The 19,303-nt window shown below is 37.3% G+C and overlaps 1 protein-coding gene across 2 annotated transcripts in view; it reads left to right on the forward strand.

Annotated features, from left to right (window-relative positions):
* LOC124257598 (probable 39S ribosomal protein L24, mitochondrial) overlaps nucleotides 1-19,303 on the forward strand; it is a 53,192-nt gene that overhangs the window by 2,197 nt on the left and 31,692 nt on the right. The gene's annotated exons all lie outside the window — the stretch shown is intronic.

Consider the following 19,303-nt stretch of genomic DNA (forward strand, 5'->3'; position numbering starts at 1 on the left):
AGGTGTTTGGTAAGAAATAAGCATTCTTTGCCATTATTATGGTGAAAACGACGGGAAAATCCACCCAACATTTGAGATAATGTCTCGGCTTGTCATCACTTCAAGATTCTGAATTGACCATAAGATTCAAAGTGTGTATATGTAAATTTCAATTACAGGAAGCTGGATATAAGTGCACTGAATGTTGCATGTGGAATAAAACCACAAACAGGATATGACTAGTTAAAACCACAGGGGTTCGAATCACTGTTTGGACGACAATTTAAAAAAAATAAAAATCTACATTTTTGCAACCGTATTTCGTTTGTATATGTTATGCGGGTTTGAAGCCCCACATGGGTATTATGTGTGAAGCCCTTTTCTGGTGTCCCCCGCCGTGATGTTGCTGGAATATTGCTAAAAGCGGCGTAAAACCAAACTCAGTCAGTCAGTCAGTTGTATATGTTATGAGTAACTTATATTTCAATTTTGAACAAAATCGGTGAAGAAATTGATTTTTTAGAAAATACTCATTACATAAAATACACAAGGGATGACACTCGCGATGCTAAAAGCCTGATCGAAAACCGAACAGCCCGACTATTTTAACCTGCGTTCAATCAAACCTTACGTTTTTCACTAAACAATGTGTTGAGCTTGTAGATTATTCTTTTGGCCTTCTGCTCATCGTATTCAGTTTGGCTAACTGCATTTCATATTTGACCACTGACCCACACATTAGCACTACCCTCCATTTTGAACAAACTTCTGGCCGCCCTTCGGTAAACATCGACACTGTTCAAAAATCTCGGAATGACTCTGAACACAAAACGGCTCTCATTGGTCAATTTCCATGTGTGCGATTATTGCGGAATATTGTTTTGACAGTTGATATGTTTGGAAAACTCGAACATGGTTTTATAAATTCTTTCATGGTGAGTAAAATTATTTTAGGTGTTAAATGGAAAAAATAGTGCACATAGTGCATACAGCATGCAAATCTAACAGCATTATAAAAATATCAAGCATGCAAAGCAGAAAATATTTAACTTCTGTAAATTCATGGATTGTTTTTAGATTATAAATGTCATTTGATAGGTCAACAACATTTTCAAAATTAGTAAAACAATCAAATACATTTTTTGTAATCTATCAATGCATTTCATTGTCTATTATGATAGATTACACAATTACCATATCAAAACTGAATCTTTACTTACATATTTATTTCCCATTTCTCTAAAACTCTTAATTTGTCATGAATATTTCATAACTCCAACAGTTCTTAATATTGCTAGTATTGTTGTACATGAGATGACAAATGATGGTGGAAAAAGAGTTTATCCACACACAAATAATTGCATTTGTGATTGCAAACAATTGTGAAATATTATCATGAATTCCTTAAGGTGAAACAAATTTATCCAAATTTCTGGAACATTTTAACAAACATAAAATTAAACTACATTTGTATTAAATGCATTCACAATCAGATGTAGTTTACAGTTAATTCATACACAAAATCAATTTGTTAGAGTAACCTCCGAACATTGATGTCTTTTTTTTTATATTTAAGTTTTGTGTTTACAATAACAAATATTTTCAATATACACATTTTTGGGTTACCTCTGTCATTATGTGTGGCTGATGTTTGTGATGAAATCCTTATGCAATGCTAATTATGCCATTGTGAAATTTTAAACACTTTAAGTATTATACATTCATACTTCGTGAGCCCAATTCTGACTTTAGGTTTTTTGGTACGCACACAATTTATATGGAGGAAATAAGCTTGATAATAATAAAAAAATAACGGAGAATTACATGTGAAACGATGGAGTGTAACCCCATCGATATTAGTGGCTGCCAACCCAGTTGTCGCCGTAGTCCTCACTCATTTTCGTTTCCTCAATGATTCCCCTCTGACCTGGTGCAGTAATGTGGTCTTGCCTGTGCCCTGTCTGCCATGTTTGTTTGTTGTTTTCCCCACACACGTGGAAATTGACCAATGAGCGCCGTTTTGTGTTCCGAGTCATTCCGAGATTTTTGGACAGTGTCGATGTTTACCGAAGGGCAGCCAGACGTTTGTTCAAAACGAAGGGTAGTGCTAATGCGAGGGTCAGTGGTTAAATACGAAATGCAGTTAGCCAAACTGAATACGATGAGCAGAAGGCCAAAAGAATAATCTACAAGCTTAACACAATGTTTTGTGAAAAACGTAAGGTTTGATTGAACGCACATTAAAATAGTTGGGCTGTTCGGTTTTCGATCAGGCTTTTAGCATCGCGAGTGTCACCCCTTGTGTATTTTATGTAATGAGTGTAGCGGGAGAATTTTCTAAAAAATCCATTTCTTCACCGATTTCGTTCAAAATTGAAATAAAAGTTACTCATAACATATACAAATGATATTCGGTTGCAGAAATCTAGATTTGTGTTTTAAAAACTTATTGTCCAAACAGTGATTCGAACCCCTGTAGTTAAAACAAGCTCTCATGAGCATATTCTGATTTTGCCTGGCCTCAGATCTATGGTAGAGTTCAGCTGGGATCCCATTTGTGTTCACTTATGGAACTTTGTGTACCTTCTACTAGGGTTTGTTAGACTCAATATAAGCAGTGTAACGAATAATACTGAGCCTAAGTTTACTGAGACAGTGTACAAGGTATACATGCACAAAAGTGTGTGTTCAGACATGTATCATTTCTGCAAGAGAGGATAGAGTGCAAGAAGACACAATGATCCCTCCCCTCCTTGACCTTCACCTTCAGCATCCGTTTCTGTCAACCGCATCACTCACTAACTCACATAAGCACTAACACTATTAACATGATGTTGGACAGATGCATGTCTCACACTTAATCATCTCTTTCCAATGTAAAGTAACGATTTTATTTTCTCAAACAGAGTTTACTTCATTATTGTAACCATGGTAACAAGGAACATATTGATTTATTTGAATCGAATTGGTTGAACTTGACGGGATGCCCAAATGTTATGTGTTCTGTTATTCATAGGAAAGAACATGCACACTGCACACAAAAGAATTATTGTACAAGTCTTTACTGTTGGAGGATATTTACAGGTTCTTTTGTGATACCACCACAAACTGACAGAAGTTTGATGTAACTATGGTAACTCCTGCCAAGCCAATATCATGATTAGTTGCACTTCGTGACCAGTGAAAATCCACGTTAGAATAAATTATTGGTCTTCAGCGACCCATGCTTGTCATAAGTGGTGACTAACTAGGAGTGACTATCGAGGGGGAAACAACTATTGCGATAGCCATAGTCTATTGTGACCAACTATTGCAATACTATTGCAGTAGTTTTTCTCTCCTTGAATTGTCTCATTGGAAGTCATTTCCCAAGTGAATATATAGTTTATATGAAATAAGAACAAGCTGAAGTAGTTTCAGTCTCTTTTAAGAACTGACAAGAAACTTGAGTCCCACATCAAATTTTTTAAAGAGGTAACAGGGGTGGATAACTCTAAATCAAAGTGAACAAATCTGGCACTTCCTGTATTTTGTGCTGCACATTTATCAACGTAACTCTATTTCTAAACTATCGATAGTCATACATACTGTTGATGCATCGACAGTTTGTCGTTTCTACCATCGATTAATTGCTATTGGAGACTCAACAATTGCAATCCATCGATAGTTTGATGCATCTTCACAGCCCTATGACTAACCGGAATGGGTGGTAACACTCGCTGACTTGGTTGCCACAGGTCATTGTATCCCAAATGCGTAGATCGATGCTCATGCTGTTGATCACCGGATTATCGATTATTTATAGATCGCCGCCATATAGCTGGAATATTGCTCTGTGCTGGGTTAAACAACAACCAAACATTTCCAGTCAGTATGTAACTACATTACACTACATGCAATGTTATTGATCTTGGATTAAATATTTTTACACTAAGGAGGAGTGATTTTGAAGAATTCTACCAAATGTGAATGCATTTACTTTTAATGTGTTCAAGTAGTGTCCAAAGCTTTTGTTCATCACTGGTTTATAAATCTGGTACCAAAGATGTAATGCTGTCTGAAACTATCGATGAATTGCAGTTGTTTGCCTTATGGTTGTACTATATTGTTAGGAATGAATTAATGCTAATAGTGTTGTTGATAGTTGCAATAACTGCATTTAATGCATCCTCATTAAAATCAGACCTTTGTTCTCTCTACTGTGAAACAATGATCCGAAGATATCCCATGACTGTTCTGACCGCCTCTGTGGTGTAGTGGTTAGAGTGTCCGCCCGGAGAGCGGAAGGTCGCAGGTTCGATCCCCAACCGCATCATACCAAAAGACATTAAAATATGGTACTTGTTGGTTCCTGTCTGGTGCTCGGCATTAATGGGTACAACTGGGACTGGTCGGCTCGGAGTCAGTATAATGTGTCTGAGTGAGGTATTCATGCTTCACTGCGGCATTGTATCTCAGTGGGCTAGCACAATAAAACCAGCTTAAGTCTGGGCTAGTACAAACAGCCGCACATACACAGACACATACACACGCATGCACGTCGTCATATGAGCGAAATATTCTCAAGCATGACGTTAAACCCAATTTCACCTCACCTCACCCATGACTGTTCCAAGTCTCCATGACTTTTTCCAAACTTTGATTGAACAATAAACTGATCATATTACCAGTCAGGAAGCAGCCTTTTCATGTTTTACGGCACTAGTTTCAAGCTGTCTCCGTTCCAGACCATGTTCTGAAAAGTATTTATCCAAAATGTGATAAGAAAAATTCTGGAATTTCAGTCAGCCTGAAGTAACAAGCAAGTGATAACGGTGTTAGTACCTACACCAAAACGTCGCACTCATTGCAATAAAGAAGTTGACTGTCCATAGAACTTTGTTTTCCTTCATCTTCACAACTTCTTAAATGCCTCTCAGTGAAGTAACATGATTGAATTTTGTTTAGAATATTACTTTAAGGTATTCAAAATAATTTACAGAAAGTATGTACTTTCATGAATAGTAAAATTTAAAAAATGTACAAATTTTCCATATGATGGATTAGTGTAGAAATATTTATCAATAAAATTTAGCTGTAATGCTGAATATGAATTACATATAAGTAAGAAATTTCACATATGCTTATCAATGAATCTGTCTTTAGTTTTGAAAGATGTAGTGAAAGGGTTGTTGGACATATTTATTCCAGTAGAAAATTCCAAGGTATAACATTAGACATTGCCAGACTCTCACTGCCAACCACCCATATGTTTATCATATATTGCAATACAATTTATTTGCCAATATACAGCCCTATCATCAGCCTTTACAGTTCTGTCACTCATGGGCCCATAATATCTACACTGCTGAGGAGTAGCCAATGTGAGACTAACTGGAAACCCATGGGATTTTTAAAAGTTTGCACTCTGGTCTTATCATAGCCAGTCTCTAAGGTAATAGATAATAGTTTTAATGATAGGTTCTAAAAACTATAAAATGCCCCTGACTGGCATCCTTAGACTTGTATTGTCCACTTATCTAGAATTGCCTCTTTAAAGGCTAAAATTACTTTAGATCCATGGGCTTAGCAGTCATTACAGATTTGGAGCAAGGCTTATAAAAGGCAGTAATGTTGTCATATCAAAATAGATGGGGTGTAAAATAAGTTTGCTTAACCTTCCATTGTTTATCAAAACATGTAAGCAATACAAATAATAACACAACAACTGATCTTTGGGGGAAGAAAGTCAAGTTTATTTTTAACTTGACAACATTGACAAATCCAAACGTGTAATTAATGATTACAAACACTGCAATTTTGTCCTTTCACCCTTTACACTTGAAGCACTTGAAGGTATAAATTGAATAGGTATGAATATTGCAACATTGCAAACACCTAACATGAAATATATTATATAGGAGACAGCATAAATCAATAAATCGGTTGGCAAGGGCGGGTATTTTCGTCTGGTATGGTTCAAAGGTGACCTTGAACTGTCATGCCCCTTAGCTCATTAACAAAATATAAACAAGGCCCTTAGCACCTTAATAGATATAGTTATCTCCCTTAGGCCAGAGGTGAAGGGCTGGGGAAATTAAGTTCCCAAGAGTTATGTCCCTTTACCTGCAAAATCAAGCCTTAAGTAGGTAATGCTGTCAGTTTTAATATCAAATAAAATAGTTTTATTTTCAACATTATTTCCACTTGTGCATTAGATGTTTGATTGGCATTATTAGAAGATGCTATTTGATGAACATAAAGACTTTTCTGGGCTTCATCGTCTTTTTATTGTTTGGTACAACATTTCAGGGCTTGTTCTGGCCCCATCATCAGGTGGAACTACAGAACTCTAACTGTTAAATCAGCCCGTGACGTCACAATGCTTAAGAAGATGAAACCCAGAAAAGTCTCTATGTTCACTTGTGCATCTTTGAAATTGGTTGCTGAAGCAGTATGACATGACATTATTTGTGGAGATTTATAATGATATAGTGGTGTCATGATTCATCAGAACGCCAGTGCAATGTTATTAAGTTCATACAGTGCACTACCTGATAGGGCTGTATATTGGCAAATAAATTGTATTGCAATATATGATAAACATATACGATATTGTTCTGATAACAGCAATCTCAAAATTAGGTTGCATAGTCATGGATTCTATTTTCTTTTTTAATACAATTTATAGTATTACAGTATGCAGTTTTGTCTTTGAACAACGAAGGAAAACATTTGTTGTGAATGAAAGTATGTGCAGATTTTATTTTAAACCATAAAGATGATCTCAAAAACCTTTCTGTCCTTTACCCAATATACCGTCTCTCAGAAAAAAATATTGCAGTACATATTTATTGAAGAGAGCGGAAGGTCGCGGGTTCGATCCCCGACCACGTCATACCAAAAGACGTTAAAATATGGTACTTGTTGGTCCCTGCCCGGTGCTCGGCATTAATGGGTACAACAAGGACTGGTCGGCTCGGAGTCAATATATAGTGTCTGAGTGGGGTATTCATGCTTCACTGCGGTATGGTCATATGAGCGAAATATTCCCAATTTCACCTCACTTCACCTCACGTATTTATTGAAAAGCGTACTGCGATATACTAGTATACCAGTAATGCCATGCAGCCCTACTACCTGATACACTTAATTTGGCATTTATTCACATTTAACCCCATATCACTTATCGTAGTTGATCTCATATTGATATCAAATATACAAGTACAAAGTATTTTTCATTTTTATTGATTTCTTGGTCATCTTTGATATACAAAATGGACAGATGAGGTTTTCCTTGCTGTCATTAAATACAGTATGTTTACTGTGATTGGATATGGGCAAGCTACAATAGTGACTTTAGCCAGTAAGATGTGTATACAAGCAAGCTGACTTGTCTCAGTGCCATGTCGATGGGTTTCAGTCATCAGTTGTATTTTCTTAAACTTTATGAGTAAGTCTGTGGACTCCCTTTCTCAGTCTCATCACAGGGTTTAGAAACAAATTGTCATATATTTCTGTTGTATTCGTAGTATCACTAGTCGTTTTACATCAGGTTCATATGTTTATTCAGGTTCTGGGTTACAATGCCCTTCTGTGTAGGGCAAGATGGCTGACAGTTTTCCTGCACATAATCGGTTGCACGTGAGGTTCATGCTCGTCATGTCCTTCACCTATGAAAGAGAGTTATCTCCCCTAGTTCTCTGTATCTGTATATATCACAATTTCTTACTGAGATATGTATTATATTGTGGCTTCTGTATTCAGATATGTATCTCATCGTGTTAAACTTCTTTCAAAACATTTTTAATACGATAATACATTATCCATTGTCACAAATGATAACACTTTGCCAGAACATGCTGAGAGGCAGCTTACTTTAATAAAGTTTTGTTATTGTGTATGCATAAATCCATTATTCTTTCATTCTGTGTTACGGGTTAAAATATTGATCTTCAGTAACCCATGCTTGTCGTAAAAGGCGACTAACGGGATCGGGTGGTCAAGCTCGCTGACTTGGTTGACATATGTCATTGTTTCCCATTTGTGCAGATCAATGCTCATGCTGTTGATCACTGGACTGTCTGGTCCAGACTCAATTATTTACAGACCGCTGCCAAATAGCTGGAATATTGCTGAGTGCAGCGTAAAACTAAACTCACTCACTCACTCACTCATTCTGTGTTAAATTGACAATGAGTAATACCTGAGGGCTCGGCTGTGTATGGCTAAAACATATGCACGATACGGTAGGAAATCATTTAGAAATCGTAGCAGATACGCACCACAGCAATGTGGTACGGTCTCCGAATCATTTACGGAGGTATTTTTCTGAAAACGTAATATTTTATTGTTTATTGCCCTGTTTACACAAGAGTAGCAATGTTGTGGTGCATATATGAAACGAAACACAAGATTACTGATACTCCTTTTAATTCCATTCAGTACTCGAAATGTACTCTTGAGGTTTCCTAGTACTCCTAGATTGAAAAAATAAGGAATACGTACTCCTGATGTTGAAAAATTATCTGGAGCCCTGAATACACAACAACGTACTTGAAACTAGAGATTATTTGTTCCTCATTATGCTGTAACCTAGTGTAATTCACTCACTGACAGCTGTAGGCTTTCACCATTCATTCACTTTCATTAATAGTTTCTTGTCAGTCTATTGTCAGTTACTGTTCATCTCAAATCTTCATTCAATTAGGCCTAAAAAAAAAATGTTGTGGTTCTGATTACCCGATCGACCCTTGAATATTTGAATTCTGGTGCCGACTCTATTTTTTTAAAGTGGTATAAATAAATAAGCGTTCAGATACCATTGTTTATTCCTGGTCACATGAGATCGGTCATTCTGATAGAGAAAGTCCACATGATGGCGGCAAGCTTGATTAAATAAACACTAAGTACTAAGTAGCTATTATTTGTATATCTTTGTTCATGATTGATTATTAATAAGAGTAAAAAAGATTGACCAACACAGGTGTGTGTTTTCATGCAAACATATGATATGCAATTCATCTTTTCCTTGTTGATACAGAATGATACTTTTGCTGAACCTGTTACTGCTTGTTAAATGCCCATATTTTGTCTGTAAAATAGGTCCTTTTCAATTCAGTCTAAGTAAACTTAAACAAAACCTTGTGGAAGGTCGCGTCAGGTAACCTTTGAGCGACCTAGCGACCTATGACCGTCCAATCAAAGCCGAACGGATGTAACCAATCAGACAACAGCTACTATTTAGGGTTCGACGGGACTTACAAAATGGATTTTCTCTTGCCCGTTCGCCAACACTGATCTTCCAACAAATGAAAATTGCATAAAACACAGATATTTGCCCTGCAGTATATATATGCTTTGGGGTTTCTGCTGACATGGCTATCATTAGCTAATATTTCAGCAAGCTGACATGCTTGGATACTGACAAAACGCTATTACTCACTGCTGTGGCGTGTCTCAATAGGAACCGATCGTATAGAAAATTGCATTCAGAATCGTTGGGTACAAACTTTTTGGAGGTAAAAGTTCAAAAGGTATGTGAGAATGTCAACATTCGCGATTTGGTAAACCAGGCTCTGATAGGTCAATTGAAAAGGTTATCTGACGCAACCTTCAACAAGGTTTTGTTAGACTCAGTATAGCAGTGTAACGAATAATACTGATCTTAAGTTTACTAGACAGATTTCAATTATAATTAGAAGTCCATATTTATTATGTTATGAAGTGTCAAGTAGATGAGTATCAAGCATTATCATCATAGTGATTTGTGATATTGTACATGAATGATAAACGTAAAGTCGACCTAATAAAATGAAAACATACTAATCAAAGCATTCACCTTTTGCTGTTATATTAATGTTTCAAGTTTCTATCACACACAGAAAATCTCTTGCTAATCTTACTGCTATCTTTAGCTGATAATGTGATTTATATTTTTGAATAAGTAAGGCATATGTTCAGATACCAAGTTACATACATTAACATGATGATATATATATCTACAAAATATTCATGACCCCTTACTTTTTATGTTCAGCATATTTGTATATGGAACATTTGAAACTAATGCCTCTAATGGGTAGGGGTGGGTATTGCAGAGAATTTTCATATTGCGATATTGCGATGTGAAAGCATATATTGCGATATGTATTGCAATATATTGCAAGAGGTTTTTTCAACAAAAAAGTACTTATCCTCGAGTTAATGCTTGGTTTATAAAGCAAAAACAAAACAAAATCATCATCTTTGATTAAGCTTTAATAAAAACTTGTAATCTTGACAAAATAAAAATGTAAATAATATTTGGCACAAATGAAACAAGGCAATATCCGAAGATTTCGCGAGTGTTACGAAGTTTTCCGAATGCATGTCAAAATACCGGTTTTCGATCAGCCGTATCGCAATACGTATCGTTTTCATGTCTGAACTGGTAAATACCGGTAAACCGGTTATATTGCGCAGCCCTACTAATGGGTGACTCTTTTATGTTTGTGAGGCAAAATGGCTTATTCTGTCAGTGCTTGTCAGTAAACCTGATCTGGTTGGGGATCTTTTAGACTGTCACTGACAGTCATTAAACCATATCATGTTCATCTATGCCCAGTCCTTTCTGTCATGCAAGATCCCTGACTCAACTTTAAGCAAGTCTAGACTTTATTCAGGTTAAGGATTCCTTCTTGCTCAGGCTCCTTTTCAGTTAAAATAGAGTTATTCATTTCTGTCAAAATTACATATTTTCAGAGACCAAGCATTAGTCTAGTAATCTTTGTATGATCATGTTTGAGGTGTGATGTTTTGTTTAAACGTATTTAATAATCAACTGATTCACCTGGTAATAAAGTGGCAATAAACAATTGTTTAAATTTCTATCCACTTCAGAATTACAGTTACAAGAATAATATGTATCCAGGGGACAGAAGTATTCTGCCCGTAGTTAAGAATGATCCGGTTAATACAGCTGATATTGATTTTGGGACATGTCTCTATAATCATAGGTCTTTGTAAGCCCCACTAACACCATGAGCACAATCCCAATGTCAGATTGACCCCAGGCATCTAGCATTACATACAATTGTAAATGCTCCCTGGTAGGTCAGGTTGGAAGGACAGCTTTATTTAGCCCACCCTCCCAGCTTGAGCTTCTCCATGGCCACTGGGGCACTGGCAGCAGAGAACTTGCCTAAGGACAAACAGATCTGTATTAGTCCGCTGACCTATTTCCAGGAGTAACCCCGCCCATTTGCTGAGGCTCCATAGGAGTGGGTCAGAAACTTGACCTAGAAACCGGCAGAGTATTTGTACAAGTATTTTTGGTATGTTGCCAATGGTTGTGTGCTCAGGGTTTATTTTGTTGATGTGGGAATTGAGGATATTAAATATACTTGAGTTGATATTGTAACTATATGTTAAACAAAATTGAAATATATATTTTGATAAGTATTTTTTTGGTGTGATGGGGCCAAAATTATTTTATTGTACTTGTATGTTTTTAAAAACGCCAGACCAGTATCTTTCTACAGGGTTTATTTTATGCTGCACTCAGCAATATATCTGGTATTTGATGGCGACGACAACATATCAAGAGGGGTGGATGACATGCTTACCTGAACTTAGTCACCGAGCTTGACCATGCTGACCGCTCCATTTAACAATATCAAGTTGCCTGTTTTTGATGAGCAGGATCGTAACGATTCACTAATAACGATTCATCATGGTAGTTATAGAACCTGCCATTAAGCATGAAGACAGTGTTGTGATGTAAAGAAAGTGATGAAATTGGCTACCATCATGGTAGTTATAGAACAGTGCTGCCATTAAGCATGACAGTGTTGCCTTTGATGACAGTGATGAAATTGCTACCCATGGTGATAACAGTGCTGCCATTAAGCATGACTGACAGTGGTGCCATGGTGATAACTGTCGATGACTCCTGCATTGAAGTCTTGTCGACAGTTTGGTCAAGTTGGCAGATGTCAGTACGAAGCAAAAGCTTTTAGAGTGAGTGAGTGAGTTTAGTTTTATGCCGCTTTCAGCAATATCCCAGCAACATCAAGGCTTCACACCAGAAATTGGCTTCACACATTGTACCCATGTGGGGAGTTGAACCCGGGCCTTCGGTGTGACTAGTGAACGTTTTATCCACTAGGCTACCCCACCACCCCAAGAGCTTTTCGAGTTATCCTTCAGTGATTACCTGTTTTACTATTTGTTGATCAGACTCGTGATACCAGTAGTGTCATTATTATGTATCGCCATATGTATCATCAGTCTGTTTTGATGTATGTATCATCAGTCTCTATCTCCACATGTATCGTCAGTCTGTATGCCAGATGATACACGCCTACTGACCAGTTCTAACCCAGAATCCACTCGGGTTATATCAAGCCGTATTCATAATGTATTATTTTGTATTGTTATCAGTGTTTCGTCAGAGAGCAAGTGAGTAAAACGTTTAACATCAAATCAGCATGATGTTTAAAGCTTAGACTAACTTAGTGATAATTTATTAACTCTTCATAGGCATTAAGACAAAGGAAGGCACACAAATTAAACAAATATCAGTCAATGAGTAAACATAAACTCAATTTATCTGAATTTATATGTTTTTTGTTATACACAAGTAACTTACATGACTAATAACAAAACGACCTTGTTCCAATTACATATATTCAAAAATGAATATTTATCATTCCTAAATTGATAAATGAGCTTCTGGTGCAAATTATCATGATTATTTATAACACAAGAACAAAAGCCAAAGCCTTTGTTACTGACAGGAAGTGATCAGCTGAATGTGTGTCTGTGTGTATACATATTTCCGGCATATGGGTTTCATTTAGTCATGAACCGCCTCCGTGGTGTAGTGGTTAGAGCATCCGCCGGAGAGCGGAAGGTCGCGGGTTCGATCCCTGGCCGCGTCATACCAAAAGACGTTAAAATATGGTACTTGATGGTCCCTGCCTGGCGCTCGGCATTAAATGGTACAACAAGGACTGGTCGGCTCGGAGTCAGTATAATGTGTCTGAGTGGGGTATTCATGCTTCACTGCGGCATGGTATCTCAATGGGCTCGCACTATAAAACCAGCTTAAGTCTGGGCTAGTACTAGCAGCCGCAAATACACATACACACGCATGCACGACGTTAAACCAAATTTCACCTAACCTCACCTCATTTAGTCATTATCATGATTAAACACCTCATGGACCACTGGTTATAGACATAGACAATACTTTATTACCTTAAAAGGAATTCGTTTTGGATCACAACATAAAATATGAAATTACTAAAAAACATAAAAGGAGATAAATATGTGCTTAAAAATAATTAAATGAATAAGATGATAACTGGAGAATCAACATTTGTTTAAAATTGTAATACTTTTAGGTACAAAAGACGTTCGAGCTCTTTTAGTCTTGTACTGTGTAGCGGCGCCCAGATGGTGCCAATGGCCCTGTTTTCCTGATGTCCCCTGAAGGTATATTTAGAACTCAATTACTTGATTGCTCCCTGAGTTGTATATTTGTATATGATATCGCTTAAGGTCATTAGTTAGGTTCATTTCTTGCTTCATGGATGCTCAGTTCCCTTCTGGCCAGTTATAGCAACATACTTGACATTACTATTCCTTGGGCCTGTAATTCAAGGGGAATAAACATGGACTAGGTGCCCAGTTAAATCTATAGCCTCTGTACCCATGATGTGAGATCAGGAAAGTTTTCAGATGATACTGAAAGGCAAGATCACAAGATATTTTGTTCTTAGCAGCAGTGGCTAACTTTGTGTCAAGCCATTTATCACTACCAGTCAATATCCTGGTATCCGCTTGTCTTGACTCCCTTAGGAGGATGCGCGCTGATACATGCCCTATTCCACTCCAACTTTGGGCAAATTTCTCTGCCTTTAAAATAGCATCTAGGAGAATTTGAGTTGTTTGTTAAAATTGTGTTTCATATGCATACACTACATGCCAGAGACTGGTACCCTTCAGTTTTCATGTACATTACTTAAGAATTATAAGACGAGACGTGTTAATAAAATACAAAATATGACAGTAAAATTGTCACACTCCGTGTTTGTAAAACAAGTTTATTTTCCAAATAATTCAATACACCAGTTTAGTGTTGATATTTTTTAATTCAGTTTAAGATTCTATTGGCAAAAAGCCCAGAATATATTGAGATTTATTTATTATAAGTTAACCCATCGTTGTTAAATTCTCAAAATGATACAGTAAGCATATATTAAAGCTTGTTTTAGTTTCTGGAATCATGAACAGTAACAGTAACAATGAGTGAGTTCAGTTTTAAGCCGCTTTTACCAATATTCCAGCAATATCATGGTGGGGGACACCAGAAATAGGCTTCACACATTATGTACCAATGTTGTGTTAATGTCGCTAAAAGCATCAGGTGTCGATCTTGTGAATCTTTGCTTGGTGTATTCTCTGCTTTTTCCATGTATATATCACCTTTGTATCAGTCATAGAATCTTCATATACAGTGTTAGCAGGAATACAATGCCGATTGGTAATTCCGCGGACCTAAGCACATCGGCCAGATTATTTTCAAAAATCACTTTGTCAGTGTAATGAACATTCTCTTCCCACAGAGGTTACTTGTCATATCTTCCTACGAACCTCTGTTCTAATACGGACATATTTCCCGGTTCTCGTAAAATCCCGTAGGGGCAAAAAATCGCAACACGAATTATCTCCCTTCTTTCTATCCAATCAGAACACCTGTTAAATCGACTTAGATTCAACTTGACTAACACAAGCAAATGTGGGGCCACAAATATCCCCCATCTGCCGGGGACTTGTGTTGATGTTACACACAAGGCGTTTAATGGCTAGCTTGTCCGTTGTCAACGAGGGATGATGGAGACGCCACTGATCCGCCATAACATGACTGAGTTCTGTCTAGAAGAAACGTTTGCTCATCGCGCAGGGGAAGAGGTTTAGTTTTCTCGAAGCATACAGAAATTACCGAGGCCTTGCGAATGATCACTTTTGAAACGTCGCTGATTGCACAACTAAATCTGATTGCCTCCAATCACGAGTCTTGAACGCTCACACCATGAAAGGGCCGTATTAGAACAGAGGTTACGTAGGAAGATATGACAGGAGTAACCTCTGTGGGAAGAGAATGTGTAACGAAGAGTGTTTCATATTAAATCCAATTATGAATAATGAAGAAAAAGGTTTAAAAGTCTGATGAAAACGAATTTTCATAAAACTGTCAATTTATCTGTCAGTTACTGTTTACTTACCTTAAGTGATTAAAAGCCAGTCCCTTGTAGAAATGTCCCGATTTCAAGCGTAAATGTGGTAGCAGATGATGTTAACTCGATACGGAAATACGCTATTGCAGCTGCGCAGAATTACCGGACGCGCAGAATTACCTGACTTACTTGTACATATTGTGTAAGGCTATCAGGTGTTAATATTCAGAACTAGTTGTATTCAACATTTACTCACTTATCATTCAGATACCCTAACTCTGTTTGTATAACACATATATCATATGACCATGTTGAATACAACTAAAAGACTATAAATAGTCCCTTTACTTGTAAAACAGCACAAATTCTCAAGTTCTTCATCACCATGTCTTTGTGTCCATTTCACAAACTAATTGGCCTTACAGGAGAAAAATATTGATGCATTTCTTAATCTCCCTTTAGGGCGGTGGAATAGCCTAGTGGTTAAAGTATTGGCTCGTCACACAAAAGACCCAGGTTCGATTCCCCACATGGTACAATGTGTGAAGCCCATTTCTGTTTTCCCACGCCGTGATATTGGTGGAATATTGCTAAAAGCGGGGTAAGACCACAGTCACTCACTTATTCTCCCTATAAAAATGATAACGTGTACTTATTGTATTACCCTCGATACACAAGGTGTATGCTCAAAGCGCTGACATTATTACCAGGGTCAAACTCATTGGACCAGTGTGCACTCCAACCCAAGTTGGCTGTGAGGTGCTAGACAGTCAATAGTCATGGCCATCTCATCCCACCAGGTACCCATTCACTGCAAGGTGAACAGAGGCAATTTTGAACAAAATCACTTGCCTATGTTGAGCCCTTATGGTACATGTGCTTCATTGTGGGGCAGGACAGAAGTCCTAGAAACTTTCAGGGCCTAGATTTTCGAAGCTCTCTTAGCGCTAAGATAGTCATAAGTACCATACATTAACATTAACTTACGACTATCTTAGCGCTGAGAGAGCTTCAAAAATCTAGGCCCAGGAGTCCAGCTGCCAAACACGGTCACCCATCTAAGGACTCTCCACGACAATGATGCTTAACCTCGACTGATTAGCTGTGCTAATGCACAGGACCACATCCACCCTTTATATAATGACTGTATGAGCCAGTGACATTGATTGTCAATTATTTGGCAGGAATTGTACAAAAGCAATATGATTCAATTAAATCACACATTGTGATCAGTCTCAGGATCGGGTACAAATCTTAATAGTCACCAAACAGTTGATAACATGATCTGATCTTGTAACTGAACCTTTTAATATGATTGAATGACTGTAAGGTGACGGCTACTGGCCTGTCCATCCTGGATACTGATGTATTATATTATTACCTACAAGGGCGAAAATATCAGGGTTCATATTTTTCATACGATGCCCTAGGGCAAAATATCACTTTGTCATGGTGATGTGACGTCACGAACAATGCTATGACGTCACATTTCGTCTGTGACGTTGCATTCTACATGCGGCGACGGCATGTTACAAGCCAGCCTATGTTTGAAAGTAGATTTGGGTTTATTTTCCTCAATTGGATGAGTTTGGTAATAAACAGAATATTATATTTGTGCCCATATCATACTATGTTTACAACACTCGTGCCTTGCAAATATCGATATATTCCTCGCTCTCGCTCGGGAAATACCAACATTTAGGCACTTGTGTCATAAATATAGTATGACATTGGCACTCATATAATTATCCTCTATATTTTAAGACTTGTGCTGGTAACTGATGCGATCAATGAAATTGAATATCTCATGATTAATGTGATATTACAAAGGAAGTAAACTATCAGGACCTACTGTCAAGCTCCATAGCCACTATGGATATATTAATGTGATACATTGTTTTCACAATATGCTTAGATAGGAGTATGTTGCCGAAACACAGCAACAAATATGGCTGCAAATCTTTTGTCATTGTGTGAAAAAATGGGCTGTGTATATTGCTGCATTAAACGGCAAACAACCAGTTGCAATTCTCTGAAACAACAGTCAGATGTTGTTGGTCGGACCCTATTCACAAAGCAACCCATGCACTACGGCAATCATAACTCCAATGCTTTAACATAGACATGTGGCTATCATAGTGCTTTCATCATCATTAACTCATTTAATAGAATTGGTATTACACGGAAGCTTGTTTAGTATCCCTCTATATATCTCCCAGAATATAGCAAGATCAGGTTATACTGACCCATAGACTGAGACTGAAATATGCTGAAAATAATGTGGAAACATGTTCAGGCAAGTCAACTCAAACGCTTCTAGCAGATTGTATTAATGAAAAAAATCATTTGATTAGTAATATTGATTTGTGTAGTAATGATTAAAAGCAAGACTCATGTTAATTTTCCATGTCTCAGTAGAAACCCAAAAAAAATAATTGAAAACGTATCTGCAATCCCTTTCCTAGTTAAAAATGATATTCTGTGAAGAATTTGTGGTGATATACAAAAAAGTATGATATATCATATTGAATATCTATAAATCTTAGTTTGTAGTCTGTAGAAATTTTTAATATTGAATACCTTAAATTTTCAAATGAAACTTTAAAAATGCATAACAGACGAATGAAATTTTAACTGGTTACTAAAACAGGATATAACATATGTTATATTTGGGATTACACTTTCTCAGTAAAGTACAGATTCTATAGTACTGTCGGAAATAGAAAAAAACTGTATTTTCTCATTTATCTCTACAATTTATGTAGTTGATATGTGAAAGTGTGAAATATCTGTTAAACTAAGTTCGGCCTAACTACAGTCTCAGTGGTAGAGAGATAGGAAACTGAGAAAAAGGACTTTACTGAGGGGAAATTAGTGCAGAAATGAGCAATGCGGTTTTTTTCTAAGTCCAAAAAGACATATTTGGAACAGACCATGGCTTTATGCAAATTAGTGTGCGACGATATTGTATTACAAAGGACACTTTTTAAATGCCCCTTTTGAAATTAGACGTAGATTCATTATAAACGATAGCTGACGTAAAAAATAATAATTTTTATGCCGAAACTATTAAGGATGTAGCTACCATGCAGTCTCACTGTCACTATAAAAAGAAACAGATAGGAGGGGTGGCCTCAAAAGCAAAACCTGGGGTCGGGCTTGGGGATAACAATTTACAAATAATATCCAGTCCTGTCGATCTTCGGGTGGTCATGCCACCTATATACTACGATGCGTTTCTATGGTTTTCAGGTATCATACTCTCTTACATATCTCAACATAAACTTTATGAAAGAAAGACACGTAAGATGTTAATCAGTAGATGAGACATAGTCAACACACATGAAAAAGCACAAAATATCTTTGAGATGACACCTTGTGCCTGTAGGCAGAATGTGCATTTCATGCCAGGTGAGTCGACGGTACGTCGTCACACCTGGCTGAGCAACCTAATTGCCGTCTATAGTCTGATCTATTGTTTTCAGCAGCTTTTCGTATTTTTTCTAAGTTTTGCCCTATTTTACGAGTAAACATGCTTTTCTGGATATCGTATTACGCATCCCACTGAATGCCCAGTTAGGCCGACATGGGTTATTTCGACATATGCTATTTGCAATTGTGTAAATTTTAGGGATACAGAGTAACAGCCTAAAAACAGTTTTTTTCTATTTCCGACAGTACTATAGTACTTTTTTGGGTTGAGTTCCATCCGGGATTCGAACCCACACCCTCAGAGTCAGGCACCTAATCGCCAGCACACAAAGTCAGACGCCTAGACCGCTCAGCCACCGCGGCTTCCACAAAAATGGAAGTCGGACAACTGGTAGTCTAGACTGCGGACTTTGTGTACCCCTCTGATAAGCGTTAATTGGCACGGCTCCCACGGCTGAAAGCTTTTGAAATACACAATGCCATTTTAGAAAGTGGTCAAATGTAACATATGTTATATTTGGGATTACACTTTCTCAGTAAAGTACAGATTCTAGTACTTTTTTGGGGTTGAGTCCCATCCGGGATTCGAACCCACACCCTCAGAGTCAGGCACCTAATCGCCAGCACACAAAGTCAGACGCCTAGACTGCTCAGCCACGTGGCTTCCACAAAAATGGAAGTCGGACAAC

This window comes from Haliotis rubra, unplaced genomic scaffold (genome assembly GCF_003918875.1).
Source record: "Haliotis rubra isolate DU_JTF1 unplaced genomic scaffold, ASM391887v1 Scf668, whole genome shotgun sequence".
NCBI classification, from domain to species: Eukaryota; Metazoa; Mollusca; class Gastropoda; order Lepetellida; family Haliotidae; genus Haliotis; species Haliotis rubra.